Source organism: Hippopotamus amphibius, chromosome 1 (genome assembly GCF_030028045.1).
Source record: "Hippopotamus amphibius kiboko isolate mHipAmp2 chromosome 1, mHipAmp2.hap2, whole genome shotgun sequence".
NCBI lineage: Eukaryota > Metazoa > Chordata > Mammalia > Artiodactyla > Hippopotamidae > Hippopotamus > Hippopotamus amphibius.
Genome location: NC_080186.1, coordinates 67,267,462 through 67,284,781, shown reverse-complemented (window position 1 = coordinate 67,284,781; position 17,320 = coordinate 67,267,462). Strand labels below are relative to the sequence as shown.

General features: G+C 35.7%; 1 protein-coding gene across 10 annotated transcripts in view; it reads right to left on the bottom strand.

Moving 5' to 3' along the window:
- Positions 1 to 17,320, bottom strand: part of ZZZ3 (zinc finger ZZ-type containing 3) — a 117,887-nt gene that overhangs the window by 91,889 nt on the left and 8,678 nt on the right. The window contains exon 1 of one of the 10 annotated variants that reach the window (XM_057715734.1): positions 3,735 to 3,750. The exons of the other annotated variants lie outside the window; for them this stretch is intronic. The gene's annotated coding sequence lies outside the window, so the exon portion shown is untranslated. Of the gene's footprint in view, positions 1 to 3,734; positions 3,751 to 17,320 lie in introns of those variants that run through there. 10 annotated transcript variants of the gene reach the window in all.

Here is a 17,320-nt window from a genome sequence, read left to right as displayed (position 1 = left end):
TCATCATTCTGAGGTCTAAACTAGCTTGGTTATTCCTGGTACAAACTATTTTGGAAATGATTCTTGGACTAGCAGGACTGATTCATTTCAAGATACATTAATTGAGCATGTCATGTTACTACAAACAACCATCATTAAGATACAATCTCAGGACTTCCTAGGTGGCGCAGTGGGTAAGAATCCGCCTGCCAATGCAGGGGATATGGGTTCGATCCCTGCCCCAGGAAGATACCACATGCCACGGAGCAACTAAGCCCGTGCGCCACAACTATTGAGCCTGCGCTCTAGAGCCTGTGAGCCACAACTATTGAGCCCATGTGCCGCAACTACTAAAGCCCACGCGCCTGGAGCCCGTGCTCTGCAACAAGAGAGGCCACCTCAATGAGAAGCCTGCATACCACAAGGAAGAGTAGCCCCCGCTTGCCGCAACTAGAGAAAGCCCGTGTGCAGCAACGAAGACCCAACACAGCCAATAAATAAATAAATGAATAAATTAAAAAAAAAAAAGAAAACGTCTTTAAAAAAAAAAGATACAATCTCAGCTCTATACAATGGTTCATCTTTAATAAACATTTGCAACTTAAGTATTAATAATTCAGCAAAGGGATTTCCCTGGTGGTGCAGTGGTTAAGAATCCGCCTGCCAACACAGGGGTCACAGGTTCAATCCCTGGTCTGGAAGATCCTACATGCCGCAGAGCAACTAAGCCTGTGAGCCACAACTACTGAGCCTGTGCTCCAGAGTCCGAGAGCCACAACTATTGAGCCCACGTGCCACAGCTACTGAAGCCCACATGCCTAGAGCCTGTGCTCCGCAACAAGAGAAGCCACCACAATGAAAAGCCCATGCACTGCAACCAAGAGTAGCCCCCACTTGCCACACCTAGAGAAAGCTGGCAACAAACACCCAACGCAGCCAATAAATAAATAATTTGCACACAGCAACAAATACCCAATGCAGCCAATAAATAAATAAATAAATAAATAAATAAAATTTTCAAAAAAATTCAGCAAGACCTATGTGAAATGTCTGATGTAAAGATCCATTATCTTTAATTTGTATAAATGTCTTCCTTTCAGCAATATTCCTCACTAAAACTATCTTTCAGAGCTTCCTAGTTGTACACAGCATTTTGAAAATGGTTACAAGTAACTATGATTGTAAGTGCTTGCTTTAAAATGTTAAAAACAAGTCTTACACACAACATTGTAAATCAACTATACTTCAGTTTTTAAAAGTCTTATGTTTATAATGATTTTAAATTCAAATTTCACAATGCTCTATTTAGAGTGCTTATGAATTTATCAATTAGTTAAATTTAGAGAAAAGGCTAAATTTCCATTAATTTTGTTCAGTGATTTTTATCTTTAAGGATGTTATTTAATGTCAGTTTCTTAAAACCCAGTCACACGAAGTGAGAGAGTAGCACTGACATATATACACTACCAAAAATAAAATAGCTAGTGGGAAGCTGCTGCATAACACAGGGAGATCAACTAATGACTGGTGATGACCTAAAGGAGTGGGATAGGAAGGGTAGGAGGGAGGCTCAAGAGGGAGGGGATATAGGGATATATGTATAAATACAGCTGATTCACTTTGATGTACAGCAGAAACTGTCACAACAGTGTAAAGCTATAATACTGCAATAAAGATCTGGAAAAAAAAAAAAAAAAAAGCCAGTCACAGGTAACGTATAATTACTTAACTCTTTCTAAAACCCATGTTCCACCTGTCCTAAGAATTCTCAATGGTTTTGGTCAATATAGCTATTAAGGACCAACAATTAAGACTAGGAAAAGTCTTCTAACACACCATTTTTAATCAACTATATGCCAATATAAAATAAAATTTTTTTTAAAACGACTAGGAAAAGTCTTAAAAGCAAATACAATAATCAAGAGGAGACAAACTAAGATTCATACTGAATTAGGACATTTCAGCATTCTTCTCTCAGGAATGTGTCCTCCCAGAAATATTTTTTGATATCATCATCAAGGGCTGAATACCAAAATGCAAAAACCCTGAAATCTTAATCAGATCTACAGCAATTCCTCTAAGTTCTTGCATTTTTACTGTCATTATCTCAGAGAGGACAAAAAAATTTCACCAGTATACTAATCAACATCTAAGCAGATGCTCCACCACCTCTAAGAATCTATAGAGGTTAAGGAGTTCCCAAGCTAGTCTCAATACTTCAAAAACCTAAAAGTGCCATGACAAGTCTCATATAGTTAGACTCTCATTATTCACAGTAGTTACGATCCATGAAGTTGCCAAAAAACACTCACCTAGCCAATACTGAACCATTTCTTCTAAGGGAAATGCAGGGTTAAGTTCCCACAAGCCTCTGGTCACATTTTTATCATCCGATCAATACATAATCTTGTTTTATGTATGTTTCTGTTTAAATACACCTTATTTAATATACACTGTTGATTCATTAACACTGAACTCACAGCCAGCAGCACTGTAGCTAGTACTAGAATGAAACTTATCTAACACATATTTTCTTTTTTCTGTATTAAATACATCACAACCATATTGCACTTAGGAACACTAGACAGCACTACAGCATGACACTTGGAGGTCACTTTAAGCAGCAAAAGCTCAACCAACAAACACAAAAATGTGAAAGACATGCACTAAACAGACCATGAGAACACTGTTTACAGCATGAAAGCTGAAAGAAGGCAGGTCATGACCTTGTTTAACCATCAGTTAGGAACATGTGCCTTGGGCAACTTAAATTTTTCACCACTCTGCACATGTCTGTGAATGACCAAGAAAGCTCCAAGAGTACTGATTTTGGTGCTACAACTAAATTTTATAGGGAAGGAGGTGGGAACTATTATCCAGAAAATACACATGTATCAAAAACACATAGAAGATAATCATATCTTGATTCTATTTTTCTGCCTAGGAAATTTTAATGTGCTAATATAATTGGCCTAACCTAGGATCATGTGTTCAGAACACGATACCACAAAAACATGCTAAAACATTCTCACAAGCACAGAGCACAATATACAGTTGCAGGCTTCCAGACTTCAATTTACTGTTCCACCAGTGTGGAATACTTTTCCTAGTCAGAGCTTGATGTCCAATACATATTTGTTCAATGAATAACTATTATACAATCATTATCAGATATATCCTTAATATAAACTACAAACATAGCTTAACCCATTTCAACAACCACTTATTATACTAGTGTATTCCCTTCCATTCCTATTTATATGTGCATTTTTAAGTCAAAATTCACACTCACATACTTAGTTTTGCCTCCTGCTCCCCATACACACACTTAATGTCATATGGTTGTCTTAAAATTGTTAATGGATATACAAAAACTTTATAAGTAGTCCTTAATTCAACCATAACCATTCTGTTAGGACATTCAGACTACTTCTGATATTTTATTATTGACTATAAATAACCTTTTGATGAATGTCCTTGTACGATGTATTTCTGCATCCCTGACTACTTCCTTAAAACAAACTTATTGGATCCTAGGATATGAACTTTTTAAAAAAATATTTATTTATTTTGGCTGCACTGGGTCTTTGTTGTGGTGTGTGGGATCTTCAGTTGCAGCATGCGGGATTCTTAGTTGTGTTACCAAAAGCTCGGCCTCTCTGTACACCAGTGCCAAATCAAATCCCAGAGACAGAGTTTTGGGTGAAAGTAGAAAAGGACAGCTTTATTGCTTTGCCAGGCAAAGGGAGACACACCAGTCTTCTGCCTTGAAGAAACGATGTGTCCCAACCCCAGAAGATGAGATGAAGGGTTTTATAACTGTGGTTCAAAGGCGGGGTCTCTGACAAGATTACGGTGTGAGCAGGGCTTGCACTCCCTTAATCTCAGGTTGTCTCTCTTAATTTTGATGAGCTTCTCTGGTCCCTTTAATCATGCTTCAGGTGGTTTCTTGGCTGCTCCTCCCTTGATTAGCAGCTGTTAGTAGCTGTTCCAACCACCCTTTGGAATTCAGGGAAGGTCATGGAGTCTGGAGTCTTGCCTATAAGAAGTGGTGGACAAAAGGAGGACTCCCTGCCCAGGCCCCACTCCGTTTCAGCGCCTGGGAGCCCCACAGGGCCCCACTTGGTTTCAGCTGTGGCATGAGGGATCTTTAGTTGCAGCATGAGAGCACTTAGTTGCAGCAATTTTTTTTTTTATGTAAAAAGATAGGCTTATAATATGCTATATTAATCTGTGACAAAGGAGCCAAGGATATACATTGGAGAAAAGGCAGCCTCTTCAATATGTGGTGCTGGGAAAACTGGACAGATACATGTAAAAAAATGAAATTAGAACACTCCTTAACACCATACACAAAAATGAACTCAAAATGGATTAAAGACCTTAAATGCAAGGCCAGCCACTATAAAACTCCTAGAGGAAAACACAGGAAGAACACTCTTCGATGTAAATCACAGCAAGATCTTTTTTGATCTACCCCCTAGAATAATGGAAATAAAAACAAAAATAAATAAGTGGGACCTAATGAAACTTCAAAGCTTCTGCACAGCAAAGGAAACTATAAGCAAGACAAAAAGACAACCCTCAGAATGGGAGAAAATATTTGCAAACAAATCAACAGACAAAGGATTCACCTCCAAAATATGTAAATAGTTCATCCAGCTCAATATCAAAAAAACAAACAACCCAATCAAAAACTGGGCAGAAGACCTAAATAGGCATTTCTCCAAAGACATACGGATGGCCAAGAGGCACATGAAAAGCTGCTCAACACCACTAATTATTAGAGAAATGCACATCAAAACTACAATGAGGTATCACCTCACACCGGTCAGAATGGGCATCATCAGAAAATCTACAAACAGTAAATGCTGGAGAGGGTGTGGAGAAAAGGGAACGCTCTTGCACTGTTGGTGGGAATGTAAATTGATACCGCCACTATGGAGAACAGTATGGAGGTTCCTTGCAAAACTAAAAATAGAGTTACCATTGACCCAGCAATCCCACTGCTGGGCATATACCCAGAGAACACCATAATTCAAAAAGACACATGCACTCCAATGTTCACTGCACCACTATTTACAATAGCCAGGACATGGAAGCAACCTAAATGTCCATCAACAGATGAATGGATAAAGAAGATGTGGTACATACATACAACGGAATATTACTCAGCTGGAAAAAGCAATGAAACTGGGACATTTTTAGAGACATGGATGGACCTAGAGACTGTCATACAGAGTGAAGTGAGTCAGAAAGAGAAAAACAAATATCATATATTAACACATATATGTGGACTATAGAAAAATGGTACAGAGCAACTGGTTTGCAAGGCAGAAATAGAGACAGAGATGTAGAGAACAAATATATGGACACCAAGTGGGGAAAGTGGGGAGGGTTGGGGGGGAATGAATTGGGAGATTGGGATACCAAATTGTACACTCTAAATATATGCTGTTTATTGTCTGTTAACTGTATCTCAATAAAAGTTCTTTAAAAAATAAATAAAAATAAATAAACAGATAGCCTTATAATATGCTACATTAATTTGCTATCACTCAATGCAGCTTTAAGTGTTTTAATGTTACTAATGAAAGACAATTTTAGATTAAGGCTAACCAGTTGATTATTCCACTTATTTTTTTCTAATAAACCTAATCAACTTTTTAAATTTTAAAAAAGTTTAACCTGATATTTTGATTTAAAAAAGAAAAAACTTCATTTCAAAGAAAGTATGACTGGGGTGTGGGGGTGAGGAAGGTCTTAGATTTTTTTTTCCCAATTCCTGCACATCTTGGAGAAAAAACAAACAAAAAACTGAAGATGGCATGTCATAAATACAGCAAAAATCAATAAAGGTTAAAAGGGACACTTGCTAGAAGTTCTGAGAAGGCATTCTGATATTCTGGTCAAGGCTACAGTATGCTTATAAATACTGATTCTAAGGTATTTCAATTTACCTAAAGAATATTTTCTTATCTGATACTCAACCAGAGTAACTTGACGTTGAGGCAGCAATGTTTCTCAGAGAAACACACAGGTGCCAAATGACAAACGGCTGATTATCAGAACTTCAGACTAAACATATCTCTCAGGAACCATTGCCAAATGCCACTTCACTCCACTGTTTTGAGGTTATGGCCCAATTTCCCACTGTAAGAAAGCCTGGTGTAAAACATTATTTACCAAGGAACACAGGACATTGGGAGGACAAAGAGCTGTCAAGTGTCTTCAAGCTTCCCTATTAAAATAGTTTTATACTGTTCTCCTTAATCATGTCTAACTTCTGGTTTAATATCAAACACTTATCACTAAAGTCTTTTATCTTTTTTTCTCCCATCCTGCCTATTTCCCTATTACCTTTTGGTTTCAAGTGAGAGAAATCCAAACTCAAACTGGTATAAGCAAACAAAGAAAATTACTGACTTAGTAACCAAATGACCTAGGAGTAGACTTAGCTATGGTACAGAGTTTCAATGTCATTAAAATCCAGTTTTTCATTCCACTTTTAGATCCATTTTTAGATATTTCACTGTTATATTTATTAAGTATCTACTTTGTTTTAGATGCTGTGGAAGCAGTGGAAATAAGACAGGTAAGGAAGGTCCCTACTTACTGAGTTTACACTCCAGTAAGTCTTTGAGATTCACTCTGATTGGACTAGCTTCAGTCATGTGCTCCATCTCATGAACCAATCACCACCAGGGCAGTGGTGAGCTGATCTGGCTTAAGCCTGGATACTATATTCCATCCCCAGAACCAGGGATGGGCCTGCACTGGATCACATTAAAGTCCTTTTTATATTTCTCTTTCTGCAATAATATCCCTTTTCTCAATCAGTATGTTCACCAAAATTTTACAGAAAACACCTAAATTGGATATTCCAAATTAAACCCTGCTTTATAACTAAACTACTTTTGATGGTTTGTTTTTCACTAAAAAGAAGTTTTATCTTTAACCAGAAGAGATAAATTAATTTAATTTTTGTTCATTTCTCCAGAAATGTCAGCATAAACTTCACCATACAGGGCTATGGAAATTTCTATATAATCTATGGAAAAGTCAGTGCAGATTCACATTTTAAACTAATCACACAAATAAAAAAGATCTTTTCCCTAGAAGTGAAAAGATAAAACTTTTATGATTCTATGGTTTCATAACAAAAGTAGTAAAAATATTTAGGTTTAAATTATTTCAACAATTAACATTATGTGATATCATTTACATAAAGTTCAAATCAGAGAAACTAATCTATACTACCAGTAGTCAAGATAAAGGTTACCCTTGGGATGGGGAAGTAGAAAGTGCCTGAAAGGAGGTACTGCTAATGTTCTCTTTCCTGATCTAGTAGCTGGTTCAGTTTCTGGAAATTCACTGAGCTTTACAGTTAATGATGATGAGTGTTTTCGTATGCATGTTATACTTCAACTAAAAGGTTTTGAAAAAGTGTATTACATACGGAATTAACAGTACTATAAACAAGAAGCTAGAAAAACAAATTTATAGTAAAGATAATAGGGACCAATAACAATGAAAAGGCACATTTTATTTTCTAGCAGGTAAAGGTATGCCTCTTAAGTAAGAGGGTCAGGCCCAATCACTTCTATCCCATTATTTCAGAGCCCAGCTATCACACTTCTTCCCTACCCTTTATACTATCATTGTGACCAAATCCAAGTTTCCAAACATTCTGCGCTAATCTCCATTTCTTCCAATTTATATCTAGCAATAGCTGTTCTAACAGAAACCACACATTTATGAACACACAATATAAACGAAATACGTTATTTTTTATTTATAAAAGCTTTTCTGGGAAACTTCAAGAACTCAAATTCTGGGACTTCCCCAGTGGATCAATGATTAAGAATCCTCCTGCCAATGCAGGGGACACGGATTCGAGCCCTAGTCCAGGAAGATCCCACATGCCGCAAAGCAACTAAGCCCATGTGCCACAACTACTGGGCCTGTGCTCTAGAGCCGATGCTCCGCAACAAGAGAAGCCACCCAATTAGAAGCCTGCACACCACAACAACGAGTAGCTCCAGCTTGTCACAACTACAGGAAGCCCGTGCGCGAAGCAATGAAGCCCCAACACAGCCAAAAATTAAATAATTTTTTTTAAAAAAACTCAAATTCCATGTATACTCTAAGTGCATTTGCCACCCTAATCTGTCATCAATAAATTGAACATTGTTTTAACTCCCCACAAAAAAAAAAAAAAATTTTGCTAGATCCCCTTCATAAAAATCACCCAGAAAAGCAAGCAGTTAACAATGGCACACACAGGGGATGACTTCCCCGGTAGAATAGTGGGTAAGACTGCGTTCCCAATGCAAGGGGCCTGGGTTCAATCCCTGGTCAGGGAACTAGATCCCATATGCATGCCACAACTAAGAGTTCGCATGCCACAACTAAGAAGTCTGCATGCCGCAACTAAGACCCAGTGCAGCCAAAATAAATAAATAAATAAATATTAAAAAAAAAAGAACACACAAAAAGCAAACTTCCATTGCAATGACTGAAAACACCCTCAGATGTTATTCAGCCCTGAAGATACACCCTAACAGCTTTTCTGACACTTAGAGGAAAATGAAGATGGACTTTATAGTTAGATATTTGGTAACAAACTACAATTCTCTAAGGAGAGATTAACTACTTTTCTCTTGTATAAAAGAGGAAAAGCATACCAATCTTAATAATTATCATATGAATAAAATGAGATCATTGTGGAATGTTGTCAGCTTCCTTTATCCAATTCAGGGGAGTTTCTAAACTCACAAGATATCCCCTTCTCCATTTTTGAGCAGTTCAAATTGATAACAGTGTATCTTTAAACATAATGCAAACAAACAAACAAACAAACAAAAAACTTTAAATGAGCTTTACTGGAGAAGAGAGTTACAAATATGTCAGGGTGGAAAATTGGAACACACACTGCAGTGACTGGAATTGAAGGTACCAGCGTATATACAGCCTGAATCTAACTAAAAGGAAACATCAGAAACACAAATTGAGGTACATTCAACAAAATAACTGGCCTAAACTCTTCAAAAATGTTAAGGTCAAGAACCTTGAGGAAATGTTCCAGATTAAAGGAGTCTAAAGAAACAGGATAATTAAATACAATGCATCATCCTTGATTTTAAAGCTATGAAACTAATTATTAGGATAACTGACAAAACATGATTATGGACTATAAATTAGATATTATATTAAATTTCCTGATTTTGATCACTGTAACTGTAAATATTTAAGAGACTATCCCAATTAAGGAAAAAGTCTGGCAGTATGCCTGGATCTAGTTCCATTCTATGAAACTATCCATTATAGCCTTTCATTACCTGAAAATAGCTGTCCTCTCCCATTCTTCACTCATTCCTAACAAATCATCCCTTCTCCACAGTAACCACTCTGAATTCATTCAAAGGTTCTCAGACACCTCATCATCATCTGGTTTCTGTCCTCTCGACACATTCGATTTTTCATTTACTGTTCTTAAAATGCAGCTTCTAGAAGCAAGGCCAACATTGTAAATACGTTCTAACCAATATGGAATACATATTACCATTCATCCCTTGTTATGGACAGAATCCTAGTAATACTGTCTGGTACCTCATTTTGTTGTTGTTGCTGTTTGTCTGTTTAACAACTCACACTGTTGGATCTCTGAGATTATGCAAAACCAAACTCCTAAAATTCTCTATCAAATCCAGCTAGTTCTTCTCCCAATTGCAAAGGTTTCTCTTGTCAGTGGCCACACCACTTAAATCCCCCTGAAACTTTTAATCAAGTCATCATTTCTCTTCTCCCTTTGAAACTCCCATCTTTGACCTCCATTTCCTTCTAGTTTCCCTCCTACCTCTGAGATAAACTTTCTAAGACTTTTCCCTTCCATTTTCTCATGCATTGTGACTCCTCTCTGCTCCCCACAAAATGCACCTGTCCCTTCCTTTCTAATCCTTTCTCCACAGGTAAAGTCAAACTCTTTCAGATAATTTTAATCTATACAGTTTTCTATTTCTAGCCCCAACCAACATCCAAAACTTCAGACTGTCATATTCTGAGCTCTCAATCTAGATGTCCCAAAAATAGCTTGTATTCAACAAGCACAAATCCCTAGTCATTCTCTTCCTACCTCCAGAAAACTATCTCCTCCCTATGTCAACAATTTAAAGGGCATATATCTAATCATCCAAACTAAAACACTTTGAGACATCTCAACTCTTTCCTTTTCCCACCAGTATACAATCACTAAACCCTACTTATTCCACTTCTGAAATGTCTTTAAAAAAAACCTTATACTCTTTCTGTCCTATTGTTATTGCTCCCAGGTCAGGCTATTATCACCCCATTTAAATGACTAAAATAGCCTAATTAATCTCCCATTCCAATGTATTATTTATCTCTTCACAAATATATGTCTTAATAAACAGAGTCCTGACTGATTTTTCAGTCCCCTAATTAAAAAAAAAAAACCAAAAGCAAAAAACACCACAATCACTTTCTACCATCTTCAATGCCTAGAAAACTCTTCTTCCTCAAAGCCCAATTCAATGATCCATTAGGGGGACTTCCCTGGTGGTCCAGTGGTTAAGAATCCACCTCCCAATGCAGGGGACGTGGGTTCAATCCCTGTTCCCGGAACTAAGATCCCACACGCTGCGAGGCAATTGACCCCACCCACCACAACTAGAGAGAAGCCCACGCACGGCATCGAAGATCCTGCATGTCTCAACTAAGACTGGATGCATCCAAAAATAAAACTAAATAAATAAATAAATCCATTAGAATTAACTGCTCTCTTTTGTTTCCATAATGCTTAAACCTTCTATCACAGAATTTACAATGTATAGTTTGATATGTCTGTACTCCTTACTTGATTACAGGCTTCTTGAGGGAACAGTGCAATTCTCTAGTACATTGCCTTAAAATTGGTTAACTGAATAAAACCCTACTCACAGAATTTTTTCGATCGAATTGCATACTTTTTCACAAATCCTTCACTTTTAAGCAACTCACACTATAGGTTCCTTCCTGTGATGTCAGGAAAATTTTTGAAAGCTGCTTTTAGTCATCTATCCTTGCCAGCTGAGTTGTTCAGAAAAAAGTACAACTGTATATTTATGCAAAGTATTAATAAAAATAATAAAATAGACAAGGACAAAAAAAGCCTTTTTAGATACATCTCTATGTTTGACATAAATCCCTTTGTAACAGTATTTAAGAAAGATTTCTTTACACCTATAATGTAATGTTCCTAATGCTGACAAACTAGCCTATTTCTCTACCTTACCTTCAAGGATTGGAGATTGATTTCCAAAACTACTATTTTCTTTTTTAAAAATAAGACTTTATGCACAGACATAGAGAAGAAACGTATGGATACCAAGGGGAAAGGGGGGAGGTGGAATGAACTGGGAGAATGAGACTGACATATATACACTACTGATACTATAATATAAGACAGATAACTAATGAGAACCTACTAATAAGACATAAAGGGAAACGAAATACAAAAAAGAGGGGATATATGTATACATATAGCTGATTCACTTTACTGTACAGTAGAAACTAACACAACATTGTAAAGCAACTATACTTCTATAAAAATTAAAAAAAAAAGACTTTCTAATCTTCTGCCATACTGATTCACCACAAATTAACAAAAGTTATCAATATCTCTCTCGTTCCTTTATGTCATTTAAATGATCTATTGATATAACCTGTGGCATTAGCCAGATATTTAGAAAATGAATTCTTGCAACCCAATCAAGTGGTGAAACAACCTGGGTGGGATTTACAAAACTTGATCAGGCAATGGAGTTAAAAGGCAGTTACAAAGAGCCTTAAACTTGAATTCAGAAGAAATCAAAAGGCATTGTCTTAAAGTTCTACTGTTATCACAGGGTCAAGATTCTTGTTAAAGGTTCAATGTGTCCATATGTGGAATGAGAAAAACCACCTGGACAAAGGCAGCTTCCAAAGCCAATCAAAGTCAGGCTGATAATCAGCCAGTCAAGAGATGGTAACTGGTCTGTGGTCATAAACTGTGTCACAGAAATTTCGACTAGCTTGAGACAACAAAACTATTCCCCATAAGTGACTCTGTCAAGGTGAATTAGAATTAAATACTACTAAAATTAAGTATATAAAACCCAGGATATTAATATTTCCATGTTAAGTTTACAACTATATTTTTTCTTGAACTTTTTATAATGTTTAAGAGAACTTTAACATTATAGAATGACAGTCATAATTCTAAATTTAAAATAGTAACTGACTTCAGCCTTATGACTAAATTTAAAGGCATAAAAGTATTTGGTTTGGTTAATAAGAAATATTGGAATGTTTAAGAGAAACTATGACTCACTGTATTTATAAGTTTCATTTATCAATTTTAAAAGAGTTTTAAGTATCCAGGAAAGTCCTGCTTGTTGAAATTTTACATTTACTCTGTAAGGTATATAAAGTGCTAAAAAATAAAATAAAATCCAGTATAATTAATGTGAGGAATGTAATTAAGTTAAGCAGCAGTAGTAGTACTATGAACAGCTAACATTCAAAGAGCACTTTCCTAGTGCTCAACATTGTTCCAAGTACTTTACATTATAAACTCATTCATTCAACAAATAATCACTGAGCATCCACCATGAACTAGGCATCGGTCCAAGCCCGGAGAATTAAATCAGTGAACAAACATAATTTCAACCTTCGTGGATCTCATCTTTTAATGAAAAGAGGGAAACAATATCAAATATTATAAGTACTGTGAAGAAAAGTAAACGAGGGAAACTGAAAGGAGGAAGTGCTATTTTAGATGGTGTAAAGAGGGGCACACCAGTAAGCATCATTCACAGGGAAGTCTATGTAAATGATGCCCCTTGGAAACTCTTCACCAGGGAAAACCTCTCTAGACCAGGTGACATTTGAACCTAAGAAGTGAGGGAGCAAGGCATGCAAATACATGAAAGTGTATTACAGGAAAAGAAAACAACAGCCATTTTACCTGGAAAGGGTGTTATAAGGGAGATTTAATCTCTTCAAAGATAATTACTAAGACACAGTAATCAAAGTGTCATCCCCCACCCCACCCAGAAAAACAAAAATATTCTTAGTTTATATGAAACTTGCTAAATTTACTAACAGAATAATAAAATGTATAAATTGATCTCAAAGACAAGTTTTTTAATTTGTCAACTATTCAATATTATTTTACCAAAACTTGTAAATGATCTTCTCTATACCCAAAAGCAGCCACAGACATCAAGAAACACTGATGATTGCTCTAAGTAATTCATTAGAACTACAGATCTAAATTTATTTAATGAAACTAGGTGCTCTTTACCACATAATAATCATGGGATAGTTTCCTCTTTAAACAAGGTTGTCTACCTTCCATTCTTAGTCACTCTCCCAGATATAAGTAAAATAGGATTTGAGTAGTTATTATTTACTATTACCTCCCCAATCAGTGGGCCTCTTTCTTCCTTACTGATCTGAGTGTAGCTAAAGCCCTTCCTGTTGTCTGAAGCATTTTTTGCAAACTGTAACTCATTCAGAGCTCTAGCCTCCCCACATTCTTAGGAACACATTTTAGTATTAACCATCAGTTATATACCATTAGTAATGTGGGTATTCTTGATACGTTTTCTTTTGAAGTTTATTAGAAATTACTTATGTGGAAGCCACAATATTTGCTCTGGATGACTCATACATTTTTCTCCCCTCAGTGGAAATTTTTTGTAATTTTAATAACATGTTCCATTTTTTTTAATAACATGTTTCATTTTTAAGTGCCTTCTATCAATATTTATTGTTTAAGCCATCTGTGGTCATTACCAATCTTTTTTCTGACCTTTCTGAAACTTGCTTTTCTGTGAATTCCTACCTAATAACTTAAAATCCAAAGTGACACAGTCATTAACTTTTTTGATTCCCATGATTTCCACTTCTATCTAGGAGACAACGAATAGTATTTTGAAAAAGCATCGACTTTGAAATCACACAGCTATTTGTCACTTACTTAGCAGTATTACAAACTCTCTGTGCCTCCATTTCGACATCAATAAATAACAAATAGCATTTAATGAGCACATATTTTATATCAAGTGCCTTATATACTCTATATGTAAGCAGAAAGTATTGTATCATTTATATTGAGGAAAACAAGGGCTTAGATACAAAAGAAACTTGCTTAAAGTCACAGAGCTCCTCAGTGCTAGAGCCAGGATTTAACTCTAGGTCTGATTCCAAACCCACGTTCTTTTTGCTACAACACAAAGAGACTATAAAATGGGTCCACTTGCCCAAACCAAACATTCAGTAACAGTTAATTCCATATGTCCCTCACTGTTCTTCCTTGTTGGTCGGAATCAGTTTCATACCAGCAATTCTCTTCAACATTCAGGAGACTAAACTGCCAATAAATAATTTATCAAAGGCCTGATAATCTTTATTATTAATGTATTGTTTAATTAATCCACTTAATTAAAAGTAAAAATTCTATCACATTATGCCACATGTAATTTTCAGACATTTTTGTGTTAAAAGAGCCTTATATACAATCATAAAAATCCAGGGTTAGAGAGACATAAAAAGTCAGATAACTGAACTACCTTATTCAGCATAATGTGCTACTCATTCTCAAAATTCTTATAACATATAGAGAAAAAGTTTTAAAAAAAGAAAAAACTGACATGCTTGTCAGGTATTCAGATCAAGACAACAGAAATGCTTACCACAGTTTTCCAGAAACAAAGCAACCACCAAACAGAACTCTGTATTTGTCAATATCATCATGAAATTACAGTTTCCTTTAATTATCTTCTCTTTCTCTTCTCCTCATTCCTTCTTCATACATTAGATTGTGAATAGCCAATTAAGTGAATGAAAGAATGTTTCCTAGGCCTAAACACTTTAAATCCTGACAATCAGCTCAACAGATCTGGGTGAACAGAAACAGAATACAAGTTTTTTTTTGTTAACTAACTTAAAAGTAAGCTAAAAAAAAGCCTTATGCATTAAGGTTTATACGTAGGTTTTTACTAAGCTGTAGTACTGAAGGACTTCCAAAATGCACCAGCTGGGGACTTCTCTGGAAGTCCAGTGGTTAAGACTCTGTGCTCCCAACGCAGGGGGCAAGGGTTCAATCCCTGGCTAGGGAACTGGACCCCACATGCCGCAACTAAGACCCGGCACAGCCAAATAAATAAGTACTTTTTTTAAATGCACCAGCTGATTTTTTAAAAATCTATAATAAGCTGAAAGTGAGACAAAAAAGGAAAAGGAAATCTTTTTGGAGTAAGGGAAATGTTCTAAAACTGGACTGTGGAAATGGTTGCACAACATTGTAAATTTACTAAAAATCACTGAATTGTACACTTAAAAAGAATATGACTCAGAAATCCTCCCAAAATAACCTGTTATTCATAAGGTGACCAGAATACTTTGTTATACTACTACCTTGAAATTAACACTATCATTTAGATTTACTATTCTGCAAATACGCATGCTTACTTGAACTGAACCCTAAGTATAGTTTCAGCACATTGGGGCCTCTAAGTACTGAACTACAATTGCGGTCCTGAACAAATACAATTCTTGAATAAATGAACTTATCACTGTGCAAAATTTTAAATGAAACACTAACCAGTAAGAGCTGCCTTACTAAAATTGCACACAAAACAAAATGTATAACGTAACAAAGAGTTTGGATAAATAACACTGTAATGAATAAACTTAAGTGATTTCTATTTTTAAAAACCAAAGTATTCAAATCACAGCTACTTCCAGTTCTGTTTTTGTGTACATAACACAATATTATAACAAAAACAGTCCTTGAATATAAGATCTGGAAGAAAATTCAAATGCCATTGTAGAACATGCTACAAAAAAAATTCATTAGAATATATATCAACACATGGAGCTGGAACAATAAGGAAAACACATATGTATGCACATAAATGGTCCTGATAATAGCACCTCAAACTCCAAAAGTAGAGTTTGAATGCTTAACTTCATATCCCAAGCCCTGCAATCAATGTCCGTGTGAGCAAGAGGCTTAATCTCTCTGCTTCAACTTGCTCATTTGCGGAATGAGGATAAAAGTAAACATCCTTACAAGGTTGTTATCAGGACTAAATGATAATGAATACGATATTTACATGTATCGGGCACACAGCAAATGTTCAATAATTTTAAACTAGTATTACTTTCATAATAGTAATAAAAATCATCTAAAACAGCCCTTCACGGTGTTCAATATCATTCAAACTGCCTGGTGTGATAACTCTATACCCTTTACAAAAGTCAACTACTTTCTCCTTCACTCTTCATGAGATATTTTCCTGTAACATAATGCCCAAAGTCAAACATTTAAAATATCCAGGCAAAAAAAATGAAAGAAAATTTTTTTAGAAATTAGCCTAAATTTTTGCATAACATTTAATTTCCACAAAAGCTCAGCATATGAAAGAGCACAAAGGTATAAAATGTAGGTATGTGTTACTCTTAAATTACTCTTGAACAATACATTTAATTTTGACAGCTACAGGCCATTTATAAATTTCTGGTTCTAACAACTACTGAGTGTCAGCAAGCAAAATTCGTTTACAAAGGAAATTAAGTGTATCTTCCAGGCTAACCATGGGACTTATGTTAAAGAAAAATTATGTGCAGTAGTAAATCTTTCCTATGCCTTCCTTTAAAATTAAGAAAGTGAAATGGAGGGGTAGAAAAGAACATACAAAGGGAGAATTTCTTGCAAGAAAGTTGCACTTACACTTGCAGCCAGCCTGAAAGGGGATGCTAATTAGGTATAGCCTATAATTTTGATTTATAATCTGCACACCACAATGTTATACTGTTCATAAATACAAAATAAATATTTTAAAAGTAAAATGACTTAAACTGGGACTTTTTATGAGAGGAGGGAAAGGGAGGGATGGGTACTCATAACATTCTTTGAAATAACAGAAGCTACCACAGGATAGCTGTCATAAAAATTAGAATGGGAATTACTGCCTGAAAGGAATTCAAAGAATGAAAAGAAAGCTGCCAAGTCATAGGATAAAAGTCCAAAAAGCCATTAGCTGGTCAGGAATGCTATACCAAAGTTTTCAAAACAAAATTTTTAAGCAGAAGGAAAAAAAAAAAAAGGAAAAGCGGAGGTACTCTTGAAGGCTATCAATGACAGAAATTAAAAGTATCCTGTTTGCACAAATAACATTAAAACACAAAGAGGGTCTACCACACAATCTGAAAGCAAAGAAGGCATTTCTTTGATGTTCCCTTCTAGAGTTCCTGAAAACTATGAATACCATGAGAAAAAGGTCTAAGTAAA